Source organism: Vulpes lagopus, chromosome 1 (assembly GCF_018345385.1).
Source record: "Vulpes lagopus strain Blue_001 chromosome 1, ASM1834538v1, whole genome shotgun sequence".
In the NCBI taxonomy this organism is placed as follows: Eukaryota; Metazoa; Chordata; class Mammalia; order Carnivora; family Canidae; genus Vulpes; species Vulpes lagopus.
In genome coordinates this window covers 165315560-165338699 of record NC_054824.1, presented here as the reverse complement: position 1 = coordinate 165338699, position 23140 = coordinate 165315560, and the positions used below count along the sequence as shown (strand labels likewise).

The window sequence follows — 23140 nt, the reverse complement described above, 5'->3', positions numbered from 1 at the left end:
CAGGTGCCCCTATTTCTTACCTTTTTGATCCTAGCCATTCTGCAGATGTGCTGTGATATCTGATTGTGGTTTTGATTTGCATTTCCTTGATGATGAGTGATGTTGAGCATCTTCTTGCATGTCTGTTTACCATCTGGGTGTCTTCTTCTCTAGTGCCTTTCTTGCTGTCCACTTCAGAAGTTTTAAGCTTGCCACAATGCATCCTAATTTTCCTAAGCTCTGTCTCTCTTGACTCTTGGACCCACCCTTCTGTGTATCTGTGTGTGGCTCCGGTCTCTGATCCTGCCTCTGAAGGTGATGAGTCATGGAATCTTGCTCCCTGTCATGGACCTGAGTAAGCTCCTTCTAGGTTTGTCATCACCCATGGTAAAGGGGGACCATCTAGTGAACAGTAAGTCTCCATGCGTGAACTTGCCATGTTTTATTTGAGCTTGCTCTTCCCACTGTGTTTCTTGTGCTTTGGAATGGCATCTCCACTCACCCCATTGTTTAAGCCAGAAAACTGAGGTGATGCTCTTCTCCTGTCCCCCGCTGCTTGTGGGGGGGTCCCCGTGAGATCAAGTATTACAGCAGCACTGGGTCTGAGCAGGTGGGTGTAGGAAATGGAGTTCGGGCTCATTAGCTATGTCGATACTCAGGGTTCTACAAAGACAAGTCTGTCCATCTGTCTGTCTGTATTTATTTATAAAAGATTTTATTTATTTATTTATTCATGAGAAACACAGAGAGAGAGGCAGAGACATAGGCAGAGGGAGAAGTAGGCTCCTTTCGAGGAGCCTGATGCAGGACTCGATCCCAGGGCCCTGGGATCACGACCTGAGCTGAAGGCAGATGCTCAACCACTGAGCCACCCAGGCATCTCAACAGGTCTTCAACCTCCGGCTCTAAGTTAGTCCTTTAGTTCAACTGGAATGGGGCCCAGAAATCTCCCTATTCTGCCCATTGCCTCATTCCTTTTTCTTTCTTTTTAGGTTCCCCTGCACAAAACACCCCTTCCCTCTCCCCCACCCCACTTCTGTGTCTTCCATTTGGCCAAACACAAGCTTCTGTTAAGAACAAGACAACAGGGACATGTCCGCATGTGCTCTCTTCTCCACTGTTTAAATTGATTCTCTCAAGTGCCGTTAAATCTTTTTTGGCCTTCACAGAGGATTCCAGGAGCAGATGCAACATGGCTCTACGTTAGGCAGAACAACATGCATTGTTTTATTTCAACACACATATATTTTTAAGGATTTGCTTCTTTTCTGCCAACTATCACAAACTGGCAGGATTTTCATTGATTCGACAAAATGTGTTGCAAATTTACTTTGTGCCAGTTAGTGTGCTAGAGGCCAGTGCACAAAAGCAAACAAAACACAGCCCAATCTCAGCCCTCGAGCAAAAGTATGCAGCTCACAGTGCAGTAGGATAAGCATTGGACTGGGGATGGGGACAGCCAAGGGCTAGGGAGACACAGGCACATGACGGACACTCCTCCCCCAGGCTTTGTTTTTTTTAAAAAAACGTTTTCTTTTGGAAACTTCCAAACATATACAAATGTTGAGAGAATGGTACAATGAATCTTGACATAGCCCTCACTTGGTTTCAATAATTATCAATGTTCTGTTATTCTTTTTTCATTCCCTCCCTCTACTTTTTTTCCCTGAGTATCTTAAAAACCAATCCAAGATATCATATAATTTCACTTATTTCAGATTTCTCTTTGTTGCTTGAAAGAATGAGGCATTGCCCTTAACCAGACTCAAAGGGGGCTGGAAAGCTTCCTGGAGGTGGTGGCATCAAAACTGAGGCTAGGAGAAGGAAGAGGATTAGCAGTCAGGTCAAAATGATAGGGGGGAGGAGATGGGGGCAAAGTGGAAGGTTTGAGACCAAAAGAACAGTTTAGGCAGAGGTCAAAGGTAGAAGGGATATGGCCTGTTTAGTACCTTGTCACTCATCTATGGTCTGTCAACCAGCAGAGTTGGCACAACCTGAGAACTTGTTATCCCCATCTCAGGCCTAGTGAATCAGAATCTGCATTTTAATAAAAATCTCCAGGTGAGGGCACCTGGGTGGCTCAGTGGTTAAATGTCTGCCTTGGACTCCGGTTATGATCCTGGAGTCCTGGGATCGAGTCCTACATCAGGATCCCTGTGGGGAACCTGCTTCTCCCTCTGCCTCTCTGTGTCTCGTATGAATAAATAAAAATAAGATCTTAAAAAAAAAAACTCCAGATGTTTGCACATCCAGGTCTGAGAGGTGCTGGGCTATAGAGCTGCTGAGGGCCCTTGCCACAGGAAAGAAGGGTGGAATGCTGTGGCCAGAGTAAGGGGCAGCATGAGATGTGAAGATAAATGCTCAAGCTTTACCCTGACACCGGGGAAGAGCTGCCAACCATTTTGAGCAGGAAGTGGTATGATCAGATGTGCCTTTTAGACAGCAACTCTGTTGCAATGGGGAGAGTGGATTTTTTTTTTTTAGTTTGAATTTTAGTTCTAGTTAGTTAGCATACAGTTTACTATTAGTTCCAGGTGTACAATATAGTGATTCAATACTTCCATACATCACTGGGTGCTCATCACAAGTGCACTCCCTCATCATCTTCTCCTATGGTAACCATTGGTTTGTTTTCTATAGTAGTCTGTTTCTTGATTTCTTTCTTTTTCCCCACTTTTTTAAAAAAATATTTATTAGAGAGAGAGAGAGAGCACATGAGCATGGGGAGGGGCAGAGAGAGAGAGAGACAAGCAGACACCCTGCTGAGTGTGGAGCGGGACACAGGGCTCGATCCTATGATCCTAAGATCATGACCTGAGCTGAAATCACGAGGGATGCTTAACCACTTGAGCCACTTGGGAACCCCTATTTTGTTTCCTAAATTCCACATGAGTGAAATCATATGGTATTTATCTTTCTCTGATTAACTTATTTTGCTTAGCATAATACCTCTAGCTCCATCCATGTCATTGCAAATGGCCAGATTTCATTCTTTTTTTATGGCTGGAGAAAGTGGATCGAGTGGGGGAGGCAGAAACCCTAGACACAAGTTAGGCTTTTGTTCCCTTAGAAGCTACAGGGTGCAGAGGGACTGGGCATGGACCCAGGAGCCCAACAGTCTTGCCTGTGCTTTATTTTTATTGTGTTGTTCAAACCCCAGTGTGGCTGCTTACAGAGTGGCTTTGACTTGAGACATGGTATTTGACTTTTCTGAGCCTCTCCTTTCTCGGCTGTCCCAAGCATGGCACTTTCTATTTATGGGTCCTTGACAGCAGTGTGTCAATGAAGAACGAATGTCTAGAAACAGAATCTGTTTTTGCTATTTTAGGAATGCAGATGGAATCAGAAATGCTACAATTGCCAGGTTCTATTCCCATGAGTCCTCCTAGCTCAGACTGCAGCACCCAGGCCCTTTGCCACCTGGAACCTTCGCTGAGAGGCAGCTCACTGGTCAGCCCTCCATGCATGTTCCCCATTCCGGCCTGCCTGCCTCTGCTCAGGCCAGTCCCCTCACCTAGGAGGCAGGTGTGCTTGTGTCTGTGGATTCCACATCACTAAGTGAGCATTCGCCGCTATGTTTGCGGCATTGTACTCTGTGCTTTGGGGCCTGAGCATGAGTGAGATAGAGGACTCTGCTCCCCTTCCCCCTGCCAAAATCCTCCCTGTTCTTTGGGCTTATCACACCCCCTCTGTGGTTCACTCCTCCTTACCCCCATGCTGAGCTCAGGTGGTCTATGGAGACACAGCCCCAAATAGCACAAAGTTGAGAGTGCCTCATAGGGACCTGTCATCAGAGGAGAGCGGTTAGTAGGTCCTGAGGAGGCCACATCCCTCCTTGGGAGTCCTGTGCTGTGATTAGGGCCAGAGTTGGGCTGATCAGGATCAGAGAGGGCGTGAAGGGGTCCCTGCCGAGGTCAAAGGGCCAGGGGACCACATTGCTGCCCACTCTCCCCGTGGGTTCTCCTTGGCGTTGCACTCCCACAAGTGGCCACACGGGGTCGGTGTGCTTTCATGCTTGGGTTGGCGCGACTGGTCCGGACTTGGGGAACCCTACTGCTCTCAATGCAGACTGTGCAGAATTCTGGCTGAAGGAGAAAATGTCCCTGAGGCTGGAAGCAATGTGGCCCTTTAGGGAAGAGGGAGCCCATGGTCTGGGTGAGGAGGAAGAGCAGCAGATATTTCCACAGTCACACGGTTTCGCTGAGAGGCAACGTGGGGCCCTACCCAGCTGCTGTGCACAAGCTGACTTGGTGCTAATTTACAAACAGTAGGCGCTCATTTGGACTGATGTAGGGTAGGCAGGAAGATCTATCAGAGCAGGGACGACGTCTGAATTATGTGAGTTTGGGAAGAGAGGGTGTCATACTCCCAGGAACATCTGGCGGTTCCAATCAGCTGTAGACCACCAATGCTGGTCCTGTTTTCAATAACTGGGACACTCGGGCTAGGCTTCAAGGCCCAGGAGGCTCACCCTACACCAAGAAGGTGGCCAACCACCCTTCTCAGAGGGCTTTGTGGGAGGAAAGCCCCCAGACAGAACTCGAATCCAGCAAATGCATGTCTCACCAGCTCATGTACCCCCACTCCTCAGAGCAACTAGGGGTTCCTTGGCTTCAGGCTGTTGATGGCTCCCAGGGCCTAAGGGATGAAGGCCAGGATGGAGACTCTGAGGAGGGGTGGAGTGGGCTAGGGCTCCCAGGGAACTCTGAGGGCCAGGACTGGCTGGTATAAACCCCTGAGCCCCAAACATAGGCCCAGGCCCAGATCTAGGCTTTATGTGGCCTGAAGCTTATACTTCCAGGTAGAAGGCCAAGCAGATCTGAGTGCCCAGCCTCTCTGGGGCCTTCCCCTTCCTTCATCTAACCATACGGCCCTTCTAGGCTTTCCACTGATTTGACAGCTGGAGACCACAGACATGGGAAATAAAGAGGATTCTTTGAACGTGCCTTTCCCTTCCTCCCATTGGGGGCCCTGGAGACACAAAGTCACGTGCAGGTGTTACGGTGTACCCTCAGCTATGACCAGAGTCCGAGGTCAGTAATCGTATCTCCAAGGAAAACAGATTTAGGATCTCCTGGGAGCTTTTCTCTCTGGAATTAGGGTTGAAGCTCTGGCTGGAGAAATGGGGTAGAGGCTGGGGCAACTGGCAGCCAAGGCTGGGGTCATGGCCACCTCCCCACTTGGCTCCACCAGACCCCATCCTGAGCTGGTCCCTGGATGACACCACACTTCCCGAGGGCAGAAGCTCTGTCTCCTGCACCTAGCAGAGTTCTTGGTACATAGTTGGTGCTCAATGAATGCTGAATTGAAAGGGTGGAACGGGGCTGGGGGATCTGACTGCTCCCAGGTGGTGGTGGCCCCTGAGGGGACAAGAAAGACTGCATTGGGTGTGAGGGGCCCCAAGTCTGTGGAGGCCAGGGGACTGCCAGGAAGAGGCAGCAACTAGGTAAGCAGGCCAAACCCTCCCGCGTCCCCTCTCTTGGAGGGGGGGCTCTGCTGTATGATGTTATTTTGTTTAGCAAGATTGTTCCTTTAGAAATCAGGCAAAGACCAACTCATAGCCAGGCATTTTTTATGCAGGGATTTCTTCTGAGCACTTCTTGGGAAATCAGCCTGTGTTTTCCAAACCATGAATCCTGAGAAAAATCAATTGGGAAAACAGGAAAAATACTATCATTCTCCTGTGAGAACTGAAGCTTAATCAACAGAGATGTGATGGGTTTGAAGGATTCCACTGACGTCAAGTGAAACCAGGAGCGGAAAGCACTAATAATGCCAATTTGAAGGTTAAGGTTGACATTTTGGAGGACAGGAACAGGAACACATGGGAGAGATGTGCTCATCATATAATCGGTCTTGCTTGCAGCTCTTTTAATATTGTGTGTGTGTGTGTGTGTGTGTGTGTGTGTGTGTGGCACTGTTCTGGTACTGAGCAGTATTGCAAACAAAATAAATATTAATAGGTTTACACACTCAGTATATCTTTTAGAAATCTTATGAGTGGAGTCCCAAGGGGGAAAAAAATATTTGAAAGCAAAATAAATCAATGTGTGGTAAATTTCCACACATGATTGTGTAGTGTTATTCTCTTTGCTAAAAGATCTGAATGTCGCATATCCAAATACTACCTGACAAGGTGCACTGGTGTTTTCCAGTGTTTGAATCTCTATCATAGGCAGTGGTGCTTTGTGAATACCACTAACCTTAGCATTTAAAAAAAAAAGATTTTATTTATTTATTCATGAGAGACACAGAGAGAGAGAGAGAGAGAGGCAGAGACACAGACACAGACAAAGGGAGAAGTAGGCTCCATGCAGGGAGCCTGATGTGGGACTCCATCCAGGGATTCCAGGATCACACCCTGGGCTGAAGGCAGGCGCTTAACCACTGAGCCACCCCGCTGTCCCTAACCTTAGCATTTTTTATACATTAAACAAAAATTTTAAGATATACTTGTCAGTAAAGAGTATGAAGAATGTTGGAGGCTTTTAAAAAAAGGCTTTTTTAAAAAAGGTTTTATTTATTTATTCATGAGAGACACAGAGAGAGGCAGAGACATAAGCAGAGGGAGAAGCAGGCTCCCTGCAGGAAGCCTGATGTGGGACTCCATCCAGGGACTCCAGGATCACAAGCTGAGCCGAAGGCAGACACTCAACTGCTGAGCCACCCAGGTGTCCCTTTTTAAAAGATTTTATTAATTAATTAATTAATTAATTAATTTGAGAGAGCAAGCGGGCACGAGCAGGGGAGAGGGAAAGAGGGAGAAGGAAAAGCAGACTCCCCACTGAGCAGGGACCCTAAGAACATGACCTGAGCCAAAGGCAGATGCTTAACTGACTGAGCTTAACCGACCAAATCACCCAGGCACCCCTGTTGGAGGTGTTTTAAGAATAACTAGGATTTGGGGAATTTTTAAGAATTCCCAGGGATTCCAATTTTTTTAAAAGATTTTATTTATTTATTCATGAGAGACACAGAGAGAGAGAGAGAGAGAGAGAGAGGCAGAGACACAGGCAGAGGGAGAAGCAGGTCCCATGCCAGGAGCCTGAGTTGGGACTCGATCCTGGGACTCCAGGATCGTGCTCTGGGCTGAAGGCAGGCACTCAACCACTGAGCCACCCAGGCGTCCCTGGATTCGAATTTCTTATTCATGAATTCTGATGTTAAACATCTGTTCAAAAATTTAGAAATTCTATTCCAGCCTCAGTGAGGATCCAATTTCAAGTTAGGGGATTGAGAGGGTCAAATTTTGGGGGCTTGGACACTGGTTGGGGGGAACTGTTAGGTTTATATCTATATCCCTTTGGTCCATATCACTCCTGGGGGAAATCTTAGCCCTGAGGGCATTACATGTATTTGGGTTGGTGGGTTGCACTGAATTGAGAATCACAAGGCATCTGAGGGGTTCTCCAGTGACATCACACTGGTGGAACACCCATGGCAGGCAACCATTCACCCCCTGTCTCCTTACCAATGACCCCCACGTTCCCCACTGTTCCCAGCCCTGCGGAGGGCAGTACTCATCTTCTCCCTGGGGAAATAAAATTCCTTGTGTCCTGCCCAGGTCAGAGCTTTGGAAGTCAGTACAGGAATCTTTAACTTGGCTTCCTGTGTGGAAAGAGCTCTGGGTCTGATTCAAAATCCCAGATTTGAGTCCTGCATCTGTCAGTGACAAGGTTTATCTCATTGACCTCTAACAAAGGTCTGTTTCCATGAATATTCCACCAGGCTCTGAGGCTGGGGTGGGGTACCAAAAAACAAACAAACAATCTGGTTAAATAAATAGATAAGGGTGGCCACCTGGGTGGCTCAGTGGTTGAGCATCTGCCTTCTGCTCAGGGCGTGATCCCAGGGTCCCAGCATCGAGTCCCACATTGGGCTCCCTGCATGGAGCCTGCTTCTCCCTCTGCCTGTGTCTCTGCCTCTCTCTCTCCCACGAATAAATAAATAAAATCTTTTAAAAAACAAATAGATAAGAGAAATAAGTCATCAGAGAAGGACAATTATCATATTATCTCACTCATACGTGGAACATAAGAAACAAAACAGATGAACATAGGGGAATGTAAGGAAAAATATAATAAGATGAAAATAGAGAGGGAGACAAACCATAAGAGACTCTTAACTATAGGAAACAAACTATAGGAGGGTTGCAGGAGGGGTGGTTGGTGGGCGGACGGGGTTACCAGGTGATAGGCATTAAGGAGGGCATGTGGGGATCCCTGGGTGGCGCAGCGGTTTGGCGCCTGCCTTTGGCCCAGGGCGCGATCCTGGAGACCCGGGATCGAATCCCACATCAGGCTCCCAGTGCATGGAGCCTGCTTCTCCCTCTGCCTGTGTCTCTGCCTCTCTCTCTCTCTCTGTGACTATCATAAATAAATAAAAATTAAAAAATTTAAAAAAAAAAGGAGGGCATGTGATGTAATGAGGACTGGGTGTTATTGAAGACTGATGAATGACTGAACCCTACCTCTGAAACCAATAATACATTATAGATTAATCAGTTGAATTTGAATAAAAAAATACAAAACAGATGAACAAATGAATGGGTAGTTGAGAAGGCATTTGGGAAGGGACTGGCACCTAATAGGCACAATCTCTGTATATCACAAAAGGAAAATGAAAACTTTCACTTAACCAAATGGATTGAGAGCATCTGTACATCTCTCTTCCTTCCCCATGCTGCATTTAAGAAGTTTTATAAAGAAATATGAACGATGCACACTCCCAAGGACAAAGATAAGAGATGTCAACAGCTGCTTCATAGACTGAATCATTGGAACCGGCCTGTCAGGGCCAAGGAGGCTGCAGTGGGCATTGGCTTCCTCAGAAGGTCAGGCCAGAGGGGGCACAGAGGACACAGGGGGCAGTAAGAACCCATCTTTCTTTCTTCCTCTCACCTTGCGGGAGACAGGAGGTTCACTCTCTGTGGAGACAGATGAGACAGATTCAGGTTCCAGGTCACCAGACCCAGCAGATGGGGGAGAAAGGTGCATGCTGAAGTCAGGACAATGGAGTGTAAGTTCCCAGCCTGTGCCCTGGGATCTCGGGGACCCTTTCTCACTCTGATCTGAGTGCTGGCTGCTACCTTCCAGGTGGGCAGTTGGAGGAGGAGGATTCTTCCTGGAACCACTGACCAGCCTGAGAGACAAGACCTACCATTACTGAAATTTGGGTCCTTCCATCAAAATATGCAAGTCTCACACACGTCCTTCTGTAAAGAAGTTCAGCAGTTCCCATGCCCTGTCCCCACACTCAGAGATGCCCTATACAACCAGCCACAGACAGCCCGGGGTCATCAAGGCAGGAGAAAATTGTGTAAGCCAAACACACCCTAACTTGCTTGTGTTCAACTTGTAGGGAAAATGCTGAGAAAACACTCTATTTAAAAACCACCATCCCTCTAGAGCAGAAGAGAACAAGTAGAATTATTCTAATCTGCTAGGAGTCTGCTGAGTTTTGAAAATCTTGTTTTTTTATGAAAAAAGACTTACATCAGCTTTGAATTGTGAAAATTACTGAAAGGGAATCTCCTATAAAATGAAGGCGGAAGGCCAGAAGGGGGGAGCTCTCTCACCCTACAACTCCTCATCATTTGCAGACCCAAATGGAAGAGAGGTGCCTTATAAAGGATACTCCTTAAGCTGCTACTTTACTACCCTGGCAGGAGGAAGTTTTTCTCCTCCCCTGGCAACAGCCCAGCCAATGAGAGACTTACAACCCAGCCAATGAGAGGTCAGGGTCCTTTCAGGTCCTAGGCTCTCCAATGGACTTTCCTTTCAAGGGCTCTCACACCTTCCCTCTTTCCTCTATGAAAGAGCAGCTTTCTTTGTTCCCTGGACTTGCCTCTGGTTTGGCTGTAGCTTGCTTGTCCCAAATGGTAACTCTGGTATTCCTGAACAGACCCATTTTGTTGTTAAAAGAACGGACAGCTTTAAGATTAATAAAACTTGGTGATCAGAAGTGGGATCCAGAGAAGATTCCCCTCCCCACCCCCCAACCAACAACTCCAAGGCTGGTGAACAAACAGGGACTTGTACCTACACAACCAGTTGAGCTCACTGCGTCCTGCCATCCCTGGAGTCTGAAGGTAAGTTTTCTTCTGGTTTATAAACTCTACTTTCTTTGTGTTTTGAGCTCTCCAGGCTTTATTCAGAATCTGTCTCAGGTCCTGTCCTTTCTGAGAGGTCTCATTTGGCCTTTGGTCTGATTCCTTTTGCAACCAGGCTGTTCCTGTTGAAACTGTACTGTTGAGGAATTTCTCTTTTTTCAGTCCAGAGAAAAGTCTCTAAGAAAGAGGATACCAGTCATCAAAATGCTTTGAGAGTGTCTCCTTCCCTGCTTTCTGGGTTCCTCCGTGGTTTTATGGGTCAAAACTGTGGTCCCTCCTCAAGTACATTACTAACTAAATGGACCAAATAAATCAACAGTAGTTTAGCATTTCAATGGCCATTATGGGGAACTTCTGATCTCCTTGAATTTTACTCAAAATTAAATTAGAAAGCCACGGCTCCAAAAACTAAAAAATTGTGTGGGATGTTTATTTTAATTGGTACCTTGAGGCTTCCAAACATTTTCAGGACTTGAAGTTGGCTTCTTTGCAAAATACTATTTCTAACTTGACTGAGACAAATAAACAATGTAAGAAGTCAAAATGGCTTCTGAGGCCTCTTCCATCCCCTGCCCTCCAAAGTTGGTCAAGTCTGCAGGTGCACAGCTGCCTTGTGCTCAGCTCCACCCCAGGCACTGTTTTCCTCTATTCCCCCTGCGCCTTCCCTGTCCCCTCCCTACCCTCTGCTCCTTCAGTCTCATCTTTTCACCCAATTTCCCTTTTTCTCTGAACCTCTCCCTAACTCCCTCTTCTCCTGTATCTATTAAAACCTGCCTTTTTAAAGTTTAGTCTTTAGGGTGCCTGGGTGGTTCAGTTGGTTAAACATCCTTGGTCTCAGCTCAGGTCTTGATCTCAGGGTCATGAGTTCAAACCCCGTGTTGGGCTCCACGCTATTTTTTTTAAAAATAAAATCTTCTGGGGCATCTGGGTGGCTCAGTGGTTGAGCATCTACCTTTGGGTCATGCCATGATCCCAGGGTCCTGGAATCAAGTCCCACATCAGGCTCCCCACAGGGAGCCTGCTTCTCCCTCTGCCTGTGTCTCTGCCTCTCTCTGTGTCTCTCATGAGTAAATAAAATAAAATCTTTTAAAAAAAGAAAGTCTTCTGAGGATCCAAATAAACTTCTGTTCTGTTCCCTGGATTAAGGATGAATTTTGAGCCACAGTTTCCTAAAGTAACTCCCATAGGTTTGCTGAAGAATTTAACTTAGTTATTTAAATAACCCGGTTTCTCAGATTTATATCAATTAATCCACCTGACTCTTGGTGGATTAATTGGGCAGGCCAAACACTGAATGAAAATAGCCTGATGGGAACGTCCGGAAAGGGATGTAGAGATACAGGCCCCTAACTTTCAGCAGGATGCTAGAACACTTGTTGGAAATCTCCACTGAGCAATTGCAGTAGCTTTTCCCAAGCCTGTTGACTGGAACAGAATTTAGGCTTGCACACAAAAGCCCGATGAACCTGTTTGTGGCTAATATTATTACCTCCAAATTGTCTTCAAAGAAAATTCTGGTCTTCCTTTAAATATTGAATTAGCCTGGGTAGCCCTTAACTCTGTTTATTAAGTGACTGAACCGGGATCTTTCTCTTTTAGTTTAAAGGAAACCACAATGGAATAGGAAACTGTGTTCACTCCAGTTTTAATTAATTGGGCAAGCCAGCTCTTTGGCACCCTCGATGAGTCACCTAAAAGAGAGATGGCTAACACTTTCAACTTTCAACTCGGCAAATAAAGGTCCCTAAAGAAAACCAAGAGTTTCTGCTATTATTGCAGAGAGCCAGGACATTGAGGGGGGGGGGGAATAGCATTATGAATTTAAGTACTCAGGCACCTTCAACCCTCCAGCCAGCTTTCCCAACGTCCTCCTGATTCCCAGTGATGGGGAACTACAGGGGCTCCTCCCAATCTTCCGTCTTAATTGGCTCAGAGAAACGGCTCTGCAGGCTGGGAATGAATCTCTCTCTCCCCTCAGGGACACCAGAGCTACACTCTTGGTCCTTAGCCCTCCGGAAGTATTACAACAGTTCAAGAAGTGGGGGGTCTCTAACAAGCCTCCACAGATTCCTGCCTCTGAACCTCTTCCCTTTTGTCAAGGCCCTTTGAGAGATACATGCCCCTTTTTCCTTACTTCCTCCACCCCTATTCATTTATTGTGCCGAGATTTCTTAGAAGAGTGGCATGCTGGGGTTCTTCTCTCAAAGGGGAGGATGATTCTAGAATGTGACGGTAATCAAAATAGCCAAGCAGGTGAGTTAAATGACATCCTTCCTTTGCTCTGGCTCTGATAGCACCATAGCCACCCTGAGGACACTGATTATTTGTTCCCGTTGGACCAGCTGCCATTGTCTTTGTGAGCAGAATCTCCAACGGCTATTGGCCGAATCCATAGGGTGTCGCTCATCAAGATTCAAATAGATCCCTCAAAACCTCCCCCCAGAACTAATCAATACCCTGTAAATAAAGAAGCCCTTCAAGGCATTAAGCCCATAAGAGAAGATTACAAGGCGTGGGGCCTCATTAACCCTGCATTCGTCCTTGTAATACCTCTGTTCTACCCAGGAGAAACCCAATGGCCAAGGATGGAGGCTTGTCCACTGACAACAAACAGTGCTGTCATCCCTCTGCACCCCGTTGCTCCTAACCCCTGTGTGCTACTGACATCCATTCTCACTGGAAGCAATCTATGCTCTTCATTTTGAGTATTCGGTTGCTAAGGGTAATGAATATCTTCTTCCCTTCACTTGGGACTGTCATGCCCCAGGATTACACAGAGTCCTCCTCATTTTTCACAAACCTTAAAGGCTGAACCGGATGATAGAAAGTTCTCTGTGGGTTCTACTTTGTTAGAATATGTAGATGAATCGCTTCTCTGTTCCCCTTCTCAAACCTCTTTACAGATGACAGCATCTACCTATTAAAACTTACTTCTGGCCCTAAAGGGACATAACGTCTCCAAAGAAAAAAATTGCAGTTTGCTCAAATGAAGGTTCAGTCCTTAGGGCATCGGATCTGGGAACAAGGACTACATTTAGATTCAGATGAAACCCCCTTCACAACTGCTTAAGGCTGACAGGTCAGCATTTGACCCTATCATAATTTATAGGAAGCTTCTTTAACCAATGCAAAATTTTTTGTGGTTTACTGATGATTCTTTTCTTTTCTTTTTTTTTTTAAGATTTATGTATTTATTTGACAGAGGAGGTGAGCATGAGTGGGGGGTGGGGCAGAGGGAGAGAAGTCCTTAAGCAGACTCTCTACGGAACACGGAGCCCAACTTGGGGCTCAATCTCACAACTCTGAGATCATGACCTAAGCTGAAATCAAGAGTCGGACACCCAACCAACTGAGCCATCCAGGAGCCCCAACTGATGGTACAAAAATGGTAAATATTGTGCTAGATGCCACTGCAACTCCTTTTGAAGTCATTGAGATGGCACCTTTACCGTTGGCTACTTCAGCTCCAATAGGCCGAGTTATATGCCCTTTCTTGAGCTCTGTACCTTAACCAAAGGTAAAAATCACAGACATTTATACTGATAGTCAGTATGCCTTTGGGGTAGCTCATGACTTTGGAATATTATGGAAAACAACAAGAAATCCTTACCTCCAATGGGGATAAAATTTAAAATGGCTCCTATGTTCAAAATTTATTAGATGCCATACTTTTGCCAGCTGTTCTCCTCTATTATTAAGGTTCCTGTGCATCTCAGACTTGTCTCACTGGAGGCCAAAGGAAATCACCTTCCTGATATTTCTGTAAAAAACACTGCTCTCGAGGGAACCAATAGCCAAACCTGTCATTGTGTCCCAAAGGGGTGTTCTCCCAAAAAATAACTTGGGAAAATTGAACAGAGACACCCAACAATTGGCCCCATAAAAGGAAAGAGAATATTGGAAATCTAATAATTGTTGGTTTAATAAAAAGAGAGAACTCTGGTTTAGACCAAACAACAATATGACCCTACCAAAATTCTAAAATTCCCACTACTTACCAGTGTACATGCAATAAACCATTGGTCTACTGACAAAATGGTAAGTGTTCATGAACCAGTATTGGTGGGAAAATAATCATAGGCTGCAAAATCATCTATCTTGCTTGTCCTGCCTGTCCAAAGTATAATCCAGGAAAACATGTCCACACAGATAGATTTCCTACAGTTGCCCTGTCTCATGAATATAAATATATTTTAGTCATGTTTTGTCTATTTTCTCACTGGGCCAAGATTTTTCTCCTAGAGATAGGCCAATGCTTCTTCTGTGGCTAAAATTCCATTAGAAAAGATTATCTTTAACTTTGGTCACCTCTTGAACTTCGTAGTGATTGGGGAACCTATTTTACCAGTCAAGTGCTTCAAAAAGTCTGTGCTGTTTGGCTTGGCTTTGCAACATTTTCATTGTGGACATCATCCTTGATCCTCAGGGTTAGTTGAGCACACTAATGGCAGTATTAAGACTTATTGGAAAAATTTGTAGAGACCTGCCAAATACCTTGGCCAAAAGCCTTACTTCTTCTAAATCTCAGATCCACCCCCTTTGGAACTTCTCTATACTGTCACACTCTTAGAGAGTCACAGGACATCCAATGCACTTGGCCTCTGCCTCCTTTGATCCACAGTTGATAAAAGGAGATATGCTTAGTATTGTAAAGGCCTAATTGCTTCTATCAGAAATAATCAGGCTTTGATAGAGCAATCTTTTCACAGTGTAATCCTGGGAGACAAAGACCCTACAAATCACACTTTGCAACCTGGAGATACTGTCTATTGGAAAAGATACCTCCAGAAAGACTCCTTTCAACCTTGCTAGAAAGGCCTTGTCAATTCTGTTGACCAGCCATTCTGCCAAACTCCAGGGAAGAGACTCTTGGACTCATGTGACACATCAAAAGGAAGCACCAAACTAGACTGGACCTGCACACCCATCTGGTGACCTGAAAGGAAAGACTTCTTGGAATTGGAGTGGATGACATGTGTCAAGACAACTTTCCCAAGATGTTTGGATGAGGCTTAACGTTTTCTTACTCTTTGCTTCTTTGATCCCTTTTATGAAAAGAAAATTACCTTGTCCATACTTCCCAAACCCTTGTGAAAGGTGGGGGGGGGGACCTCTTATTTGGATTATGGCCTTTTGGAAACAGTATCATCATGATCCTGTAAACTTTTGCAAGGGTTAGACGGTTCAGAACTCATAAAAGCCTTTCCTTCATCTGAACTGACTTTGGATTCTTATTCAAATTCATGGTTTCTGAATTTGCAACCAGATAGGTGGTATTATTGATAACATATATTTTCTAAATAGTTCTTTTGAGGTGACAATACTGTTTTAAAACATCTTTTAAGTTTGGCTGTTTTGCAAAAAGTTCATGTCTATAATTGTGCTGTATCTTCTCAAATGCACTTGATTAATTCTCTCGCTATTCTGCTTTGATGGCCATTTTAAGTGGGGATTCCTGGAGCCATATGTGATTCTGGGTTTGTCCCCATAAAGAGAAATTTCCTCCCTGAAGTCGGAATAAATGCCAGGAAATATTTCAGTTGATTATTTTAGACCTAGGGTCCTGGTTTAGAAACACCATTCAGTTTGGAATTGTCCTGTGATTTCTTTTGTCTTATATAACCATTTTAAGTTTTACATTTTGTTACCTGTCAAACTTTTATAAAAATGATGTGCCCAGTAAAGAGATGATCTTTAATGCTTACCATCTTGATAAATATGGACTATAGGTGGGAAGTACCTGAGAGTTCTCCCTCCTAACATTCTTTGTTTCTCAAATTTGGCCTTAAGTGATTTCCAACTACCATGCACTTGACATGACAACCAGGAGAGGTCCTTCCTGGCACTGAGGGACAAAGCCACTAAATATGGAGAAACCCTACTCTTGATCAGTGATGCTTTCAAACAAATTCATATTTCCCCCTTTTGATCAAGATCTTTCATTTGAGAATGAAAGGAAACCTCATTAATGGGACACCTGGGTGGCTGAATTGGTTAAGCATCCAGCTCTTGATTTCAGCTCAGGTCATGATCTCAGAGTTGTGAGATTGAGCCCTGTGTTGGGCTCTGCTGGGTGTAGAGCCTGCTTGACATTCTCTCTCTCTCTCCTTCTGCTCCTTCCCCCCCACTCTCTCTCTCTCTCAAATAAATAAACACATCTTAAATAAAGACAAAATATAATGGAGCCAGGAGGCCAGAAAGAGGAGCTCTCACACCCTACCACTTGTCATTAGTTACAGATCCAATAAGAAGAGAGGTGCCTTAAGATATAAGATACTGCTTGACTGCCCCAGAAGAAAGGCTTTCCTCTACCCTAGCAACAGCCCAGCCAGTGAGAAGCCACCACACATTAAACTCCCATTTTACACCAATGGGCTTTCCCTTTACAACAGCCCTCCCCAAATCCCTCTTCCCTCTAAGAAAAAGCATTTGTCTCCTTTGTTCTCCTGACTTGCCTATTTGTTAGCTGTAGCTTGTTTGTCCTGAATTACAATTCTCTGCTATTCCTAAATAGGCCCATTTTTGCTGTTAAAATAGCTGACAGTTTTATTTTTAAGGTTAACAGAATCATTAATATTATTCACATAGCCATAGATTTATGATTATTGTAATTATCTAAGAAAGTTTCACAAATCTGGTGACTGATTCAAGATTAGGAAGTGTTTTCTATGCATTTCTTTTTTAAAAAAATATTTTATTTATTTGAGAGAGAGTAAGAGAGCACAAGCAGAGGGAAGCAGCAGGCAGAGGGAGAGGGAGAAGTAGGCTCCTCACTGAGGAGGGAGCCAGACATGGAGCTCCATCCCAGGACCTTGGGATCATGACCTGAGCTGAAGGCAGATGCTTAACTGACTGAGTCATCCAACGGTCCCCCTTTTCTTAAAAAGATTTTTTCTATGCATTTCTTATATTAAAAATAAGTTTTAATGCAAACACATTTTCTTATTTTTTTTTATTCCTTGGATGTCAGGAGTTTTTAAGAACAGAAAATACAGTATATAGAAAAATGCAATCTAATTTGGGATCGTAAATTTTATACTAGTGACTTTATCTAGCAAAGCATTTTGTTGAAAAGAACTTGATTTTTTTTAAAAAAGAGGAGCTTAAATATTTTTTATTGTATTTTATTTCTAAGAGGAGGCTTATTTCTGTTTTTTTTTTCACTTAAGTATTTTTCATCTATACCAGACAACCTCAAACATTAAAGACTGAGCCAAAACAAGCCCCCTAGCACCCCAAAAAAAGAAAGAATTCAGGAAACAAAGATGCAAAAGATGTAAGGTGCAAAAGAAAAAAACAATTCTAGTAATTTTTAGAAAGATTAAGATCAAAAGGAACACCCAGAGAACAAGAAATAGCTCTTGGAAAATACAATGGTCAAAATAAATTTAGTAGGAGGGATGGAGGATAAACTCATGAAAATCTCTTGAAAAGTAGAACAAAAAGACAAAGAGCTGGAAAATAAGAAGGTCAAATATACTAAAGAAGTTTCAGTGGGAGAGCCCAAAGAAAATTGAGAGGATAGTATCAATAAACAAATACAAGAAACATTTTCAGCGCTGGGGCTGTAAATTACCTGTTTGAAAGGATCCACAGTGTATCAGAAAGAAGAATGAAAATAGACCTACAGCAAGGTACTTAGTCTTGGATTGTCAAAATGTCAAAACTGGGGAGATGATACCATCGGTGTGTGCAGCAGAGGAATAAAGTCACATACAAATACCAGTAATGAACAAAGGGATGAAGTTTCTCACCAACCCCACGGGGAACTGGAGGACAGGGAATCGTACCTCCAAAATAATGGGAGAAATGACTTCCAAACTCAAATTCTATTTCTAGCCAAACTCTTAATCTTGGGAGGACAGACTAAATGGGCATTTTAAGGCATGCATGATTCAAAACGATTTACCTTTCTTTTATTTTTTTAAGATTTTATTTATTTATTTGAGACATAGAGAGAGAGGAACAGAAGGAGGGAGGATGGTCAGAGGGAAAGGGAGAAGCAGGTTCCCTGCTGGGCAGGCTGCAGGCCTCCATCCCAGGACCCTGGGATCATGACCTGAACCAAAGGCAGACACTTAACCGACTGAGCCACCCAGGTGCCCTGACGCTTTACTTTTCACGCACCCTTTTCTTAAGAAGCTACTGGAGCAGGAGCTCCCCACCAGAATGGGGGGTGAACCGAGAGGGAGAAGGATGGGGGCGGTAAGGAACCCAGGAGAGAGAGGACGCGAGTCTCCAGGCTAAGGCTGCAGGAAGTGCCGGCTGAGGGCTCTGAGCTGTCCCAGGGCCAGAGGAGAGCAGGGGGCTGAGGGCTGGGGGACAGATGTCTCGGAAGAAAAACAAAAATGGCCTGTTACCTGGATCACACACAGAGAGAGGGGTTTTGGAGAAAAATTAATGATGGGTACATAGAGAACAAAACCAACAAGGCAGGGCAGTTCTTAAGGTGTGGGGGGTGGTGGTGCGGGGAGGGGGGCAGAGGCGAGAAGCTTCGCTGGGAAGGAAATGTCATCTGGTGCTGAGACGCTCGGCAGGGAACAGCATTTACCTCGTCATGATGCAAATACTGAACACGATGTTTTAAATATCGCCCAACAGCTTACTGTGAGCTGGGAGTGTGGAAGCGTATGTGGGCGGGTGTGTGTGTGTGCAGGGGAGACAGATCCCGTTTGCCCTGGTGCAAGTCTGTAAAGGACGCCTACCTGCCTACCGTGATACTCACAAATAGTCTTAGAGACCTGGAGGTAAATTTTAAGGACTAAGGGCAATAAAGGTGGTTGCCCCTGGGGTCGGGGCGCGAGGCAGACAGGAGCCTTGAAGTACGATTTCGCCTCGGAAAACACGCCCCCCCCCCCCCCCCCCCGGTATTTTGATGCTAGACACAAACACGGCAGGTCCCCAAACTCTGCCTGCCAGTAATTCCACACCGCTCCCCGCCAGGCCCTCTGCGCCGGGCGTCCAAGGGCGGGCTCGAGCCCCCAGAGGGCCACCAGGGTCACCTGAAGCTGGAGCAGTCCCTGCGTGGCCCGTAAGGGTGGAAGGCAGCCAACAGCGCCCCAGCGGGTGTGCTCCCCCCACCTTCCCTCCAGGCTGCTGGCCTCCCGCCAAGACTCCTTTACTAAATCAAAGCTGCAAACCCTAAATCTCCAGCCCCACCCCCGCGCCAGATCCAGCCAAACTGACTTTGCAGGAGGATTTATTAAACTGGACGAACCTTCTGAGGGGGACTTTCCCCCCCTCAAGCCCCAAAGCATCCTCGGTGGCTCCTGTCCTCCGGAGAGAGCAGAGGGCGCTGCTGTCCCCGGGAGCCCGGAGTCAGAGAGCCTCCGCAGACCTGCACGTTGCAGGACTTTGGGGGTGCTCGGTGTTGCCTGGAAACCAGAGACCAAATAGGAAACAGGAAACCCCAGGAGAGAGGCTGAAATATTTCGGCATCCTTTCCAGAGGCGAAGGCTCCTTGCCAGGGCCCGAGAGCAGCTCTCGTCCTTGCTTCTCAACTTTGGTTCATCCGAGCCCTCCCGCCCTGTTACAGCACACCCCACCTCTCCCTCACCTCTTGGGGTAGAGGGGGCATCTCAGAGGTGTTGGGGTCTGTGTGCGCGCGCACACACACACACACACACACACACACACACACAGAGCTGCAAAGCCATTTACTGGCACTGGTTTCTTATGCAATGGACAGATGAACAGAAACCGCGTCTCACCCCTCCGAGTTCCCTGCAGCTGCAGGGGCCCCGGCACAGGACGCTGACTTACTGCTTCCATGTGAGTGACCCTGGGTGAGCTGGGTCTGTCTGAGCCCATCCTAGAATCTGTAGCTGGAGCCCAGTATGGCTCAGTTGGGAGAGTTCCTGGGGACAGGAGGCCAGAGCTCAAAACTTGAGGCGCCCCCCCAGCTGCACATCCCCACCGTATCCTTCTCTGCAGCAAACACAGGCCTGGCCACAGGATCCCCTTCGCTGTGCATGCTGGCTCCCCACACTCTGTCTCTCTGTCACTGGGAACCTTCTTGCTGGGAACCTGTGTGGAATCCCTTCCCTCCTCCCAACTGAAGACCCCCTCCCTGAGGGGGGCTCCATGTCTGTGCGCGCACCTCTCTCCACACGCTGTATCCCTTTGACTGCAATTCTCATTTGGCGCCAGCATCGGTGAACATAAAAGTTTGGGGCACGTGTGTGCTGTGAACTTAAGGGTCACGCCAACCTTGCTTTCCATCTGTGCAACCTAGATATCAGGCGACCTAGCCTCTCTCAGCCTCGGTTTCTTCATCTATAAAAATGTGAATGATCCTCTCCTCTCAATGGTGGTGTGAGGACTCAGGGAGAATGAAATATCTGGGCCTCTCTGGACATTTCTCCAGAGAAGATACCCCAATGGCCAATGAGCCCATGAAAGATGTTCCACGTTGTTAGTCAGGTGGAAAACACACATTAGAGCCTTAGGGAGATAGCAGGCCATACCCACAAGGATGGCAAAGATAAGAACAGAAAAATGAAAAAAAAAAGAAAAAAGAAAAATGAAAAATAACAAGTGTTGGTGAGCATGTGGAGAAACTGGAGCCCTCCTGCACAGCTGGCGGGAATGTCAAACAGTTCAGCTGCTGTGGAAGGTAGTTGAGCATTTTCTCGAAAGGTTAAACAAGGGGGGCCCCTGGGTGGCTCAGTCGGTTAAGCATCTGCCTTCAGCTCAGGTCATAATCTCAGGGTCCTGGGATCAAGCCCTGTGCTGGGCTCAAGTAGGGAGCCTACTTCTCCCTTCCCCTCCACCCCTCCCTCCTGCTCATGTTTCCTCTTTCTCAAATAAATAAAATCTTTAAAAAAAAAAAAAAAGAGTTAAACATAGAATTACCATATGACCCAGCAATTCCACTTCTGGATCTAGATCCCCCAAGAATCAAAACCAGATATTCAAAGACTTATACAGGCATGTTCACAGTAGCACTCTTCACGATAGCCAGAAGGTAGAAACAACCCGACTGTCCATCAGCTGACAAGTGGGTAAAATGTGGTGTGTGTCCATTCAACGGAATGCGACCCAGCTGTAAGGTGGGATGGAGTTCTGGTGTCGCTACAACAGGGTGGACCCACCGTGAGTGAAAGCGGCCAGAAACCGAAGGCCATATAGCTTGCATGGTTCCATTTATGTGAAATATCCAGATTGGGTAAATCTGAACAGAAACAACGTGAATTCATGGTTGCCAGGGGCTGCTTGCTGTGCACGGGCTTTCCTTTTGGGGTGATGAGAATGATTTGAAGCTAGAATGCTGGTTGTACAACATCGTGAATGTGCCAAGTGCCACTGTACAATATACTTGAAAATGGCTGGGCACCTGGGTGGCTCAGCGGTAGAGTGTCTGCCTTTGGCTTGGGTTGTGATCCCAGGGTCCTGGGATCGAGGCCCGCATCAGGTTCCCCACAGAAGCAGGCCCGCCTGCTTCTCCCTCTACCTATAATCTCTGCCTCTCTCTCTCTCTCTCTGTGTCTCTCATGAATAAATAAAATCTTTTAAAAAAATAATAAAATGGTTGATTTTTTTGTTCTGTGAATCTTATAATTAAAAGAATATATACATCCTCCCTGCAGGCCTGTGTTTGATGATGGCTGAAGACCTTTGGTTCTCAAACTTGGCTGCATGTAGGAGTCACCAGCCAATACTGATGCCTGGGTCCCACGCCCAGAGATTCTGATTGAATTGGCACGAGCAGTGGCCTGAAGGTTGAGATTTGTGGAAGCTCCCCAGAGTGATCCCAGCAGCCCAGGACCTTCCCTCGCACTTCCACCTGGCTGCCCATCTCTTCCTTCTAGTTCTCAGGCTTGTTGATGGCCCCAGGGCAGCTAGATGGATTGTCTTTGGCTAATCTTGGTTGTGCTTCATTATAACTTGTGTCAGCAGGGTCTGACCTGTACTTGAGCGTGTGAATGTGGAAGAGAGTGAAAAGCCAGATATATATGTGAACACGTGAGGAAGTCTACTATATACTCGGGAGTGGGAGACTGAGTGGAGCTAGCACTTGTCTCTTGGACTTGTCTATGTGTTTGAAGATAGGTGAGGGTGGCCAGCCCTGGTCTTAGAACCTTCTACCTCAGAAGAGTTCCAGGTATTTCCTGCACAAGCCACCTGTGTGGCCTACCCCAAAACATTACATTAAGCCAAGGGAGGAGGGGTGCCTAATTCTTATAAAAACAGTGCTGGGGAAATTCTCACCATGCTTTTCCACTGCTCTCTTCACGGGCAGCTACTCGACTTAATTCTGACTGAGGGTAGCCCGGGTGGCTCAGCGGTTTAGTGCCGACTTCGGCCCAGGGCGTGATCCTGGAGACCCGGGATCAAGTCCCACATCAGGCTCCCTGCATGGAGCCTGCTTCTCCCTCTGCCTTTGTCTCTGCCTCTCTCTCTCTCTATGTCTCTCATGAATAAATAAAATCTTTTAAAAAAAATTCTGAAAAAAAAATAAAAAATAAAAAAAATTCTGACTGAGCACAAACCATTGGCAAGTACAGATGGCAGATCTTGTGAGGAGGTTAAGTGTATCATCTTAGGGCCCATGATACCCAGATGGCCAAGGAAGCATCAGTGTCTTGGTTGTCTTATAGTAGCAATCTCAGAACCTAGTGCTTAAAACAAGAACCTGAGACCACAATGAGATAATACTTCATGCCCATTGGAATGCCTGCTATCAAATCAAACAACAACAACAACAAAAAAACAAGAAACAAAATACTAATGCGTGGGTGGGGATGTGGAGAAATTCGAACCCTTGCCCACTGTTGGTGGGAATGTAAAATGTGGCAGCCACTATGGACAGTGGTACAGCAATTCCCTCCAAAAAATTAAAAATAGAACTACCATATAATCAAGGAATTCCACTTCTGGATTTATTACCACAAGAACTGAAATCAGGCCCTTGAGCAAATATTTGTACGCCCATTTTGTAGTAGCATTACTCACAGTAGCCAAAAGGTGGAACTTCCCAAGCGCCCGCTGATAGATGAACAAACAAAAGGTGGTGTATAAATATAAGAGACTAGTATTTGGCCTTAGAAA

At 45.9% G+C, this 23140-nt stretch overlaps 1 long non-coding RNA gene across 1 annotated transcript; it reads left to right on the top strand.

Moving 5' to 3' along the window:
- The first annotated feature begins 9787 nt into the window (after positions 1–9787).
- Positions 9788–15307, top strand: LOC121473872. The gene is made up of 2 exons (XR_005983252.1): positions 9788–10069; positions 14949–15307. It is a non-coding gene; the product is annotated as an uncharacterized LOC121473872 (long non-coding RNA).
- Positions 15308–23140: the final 7833 nt, after the last annotated feature.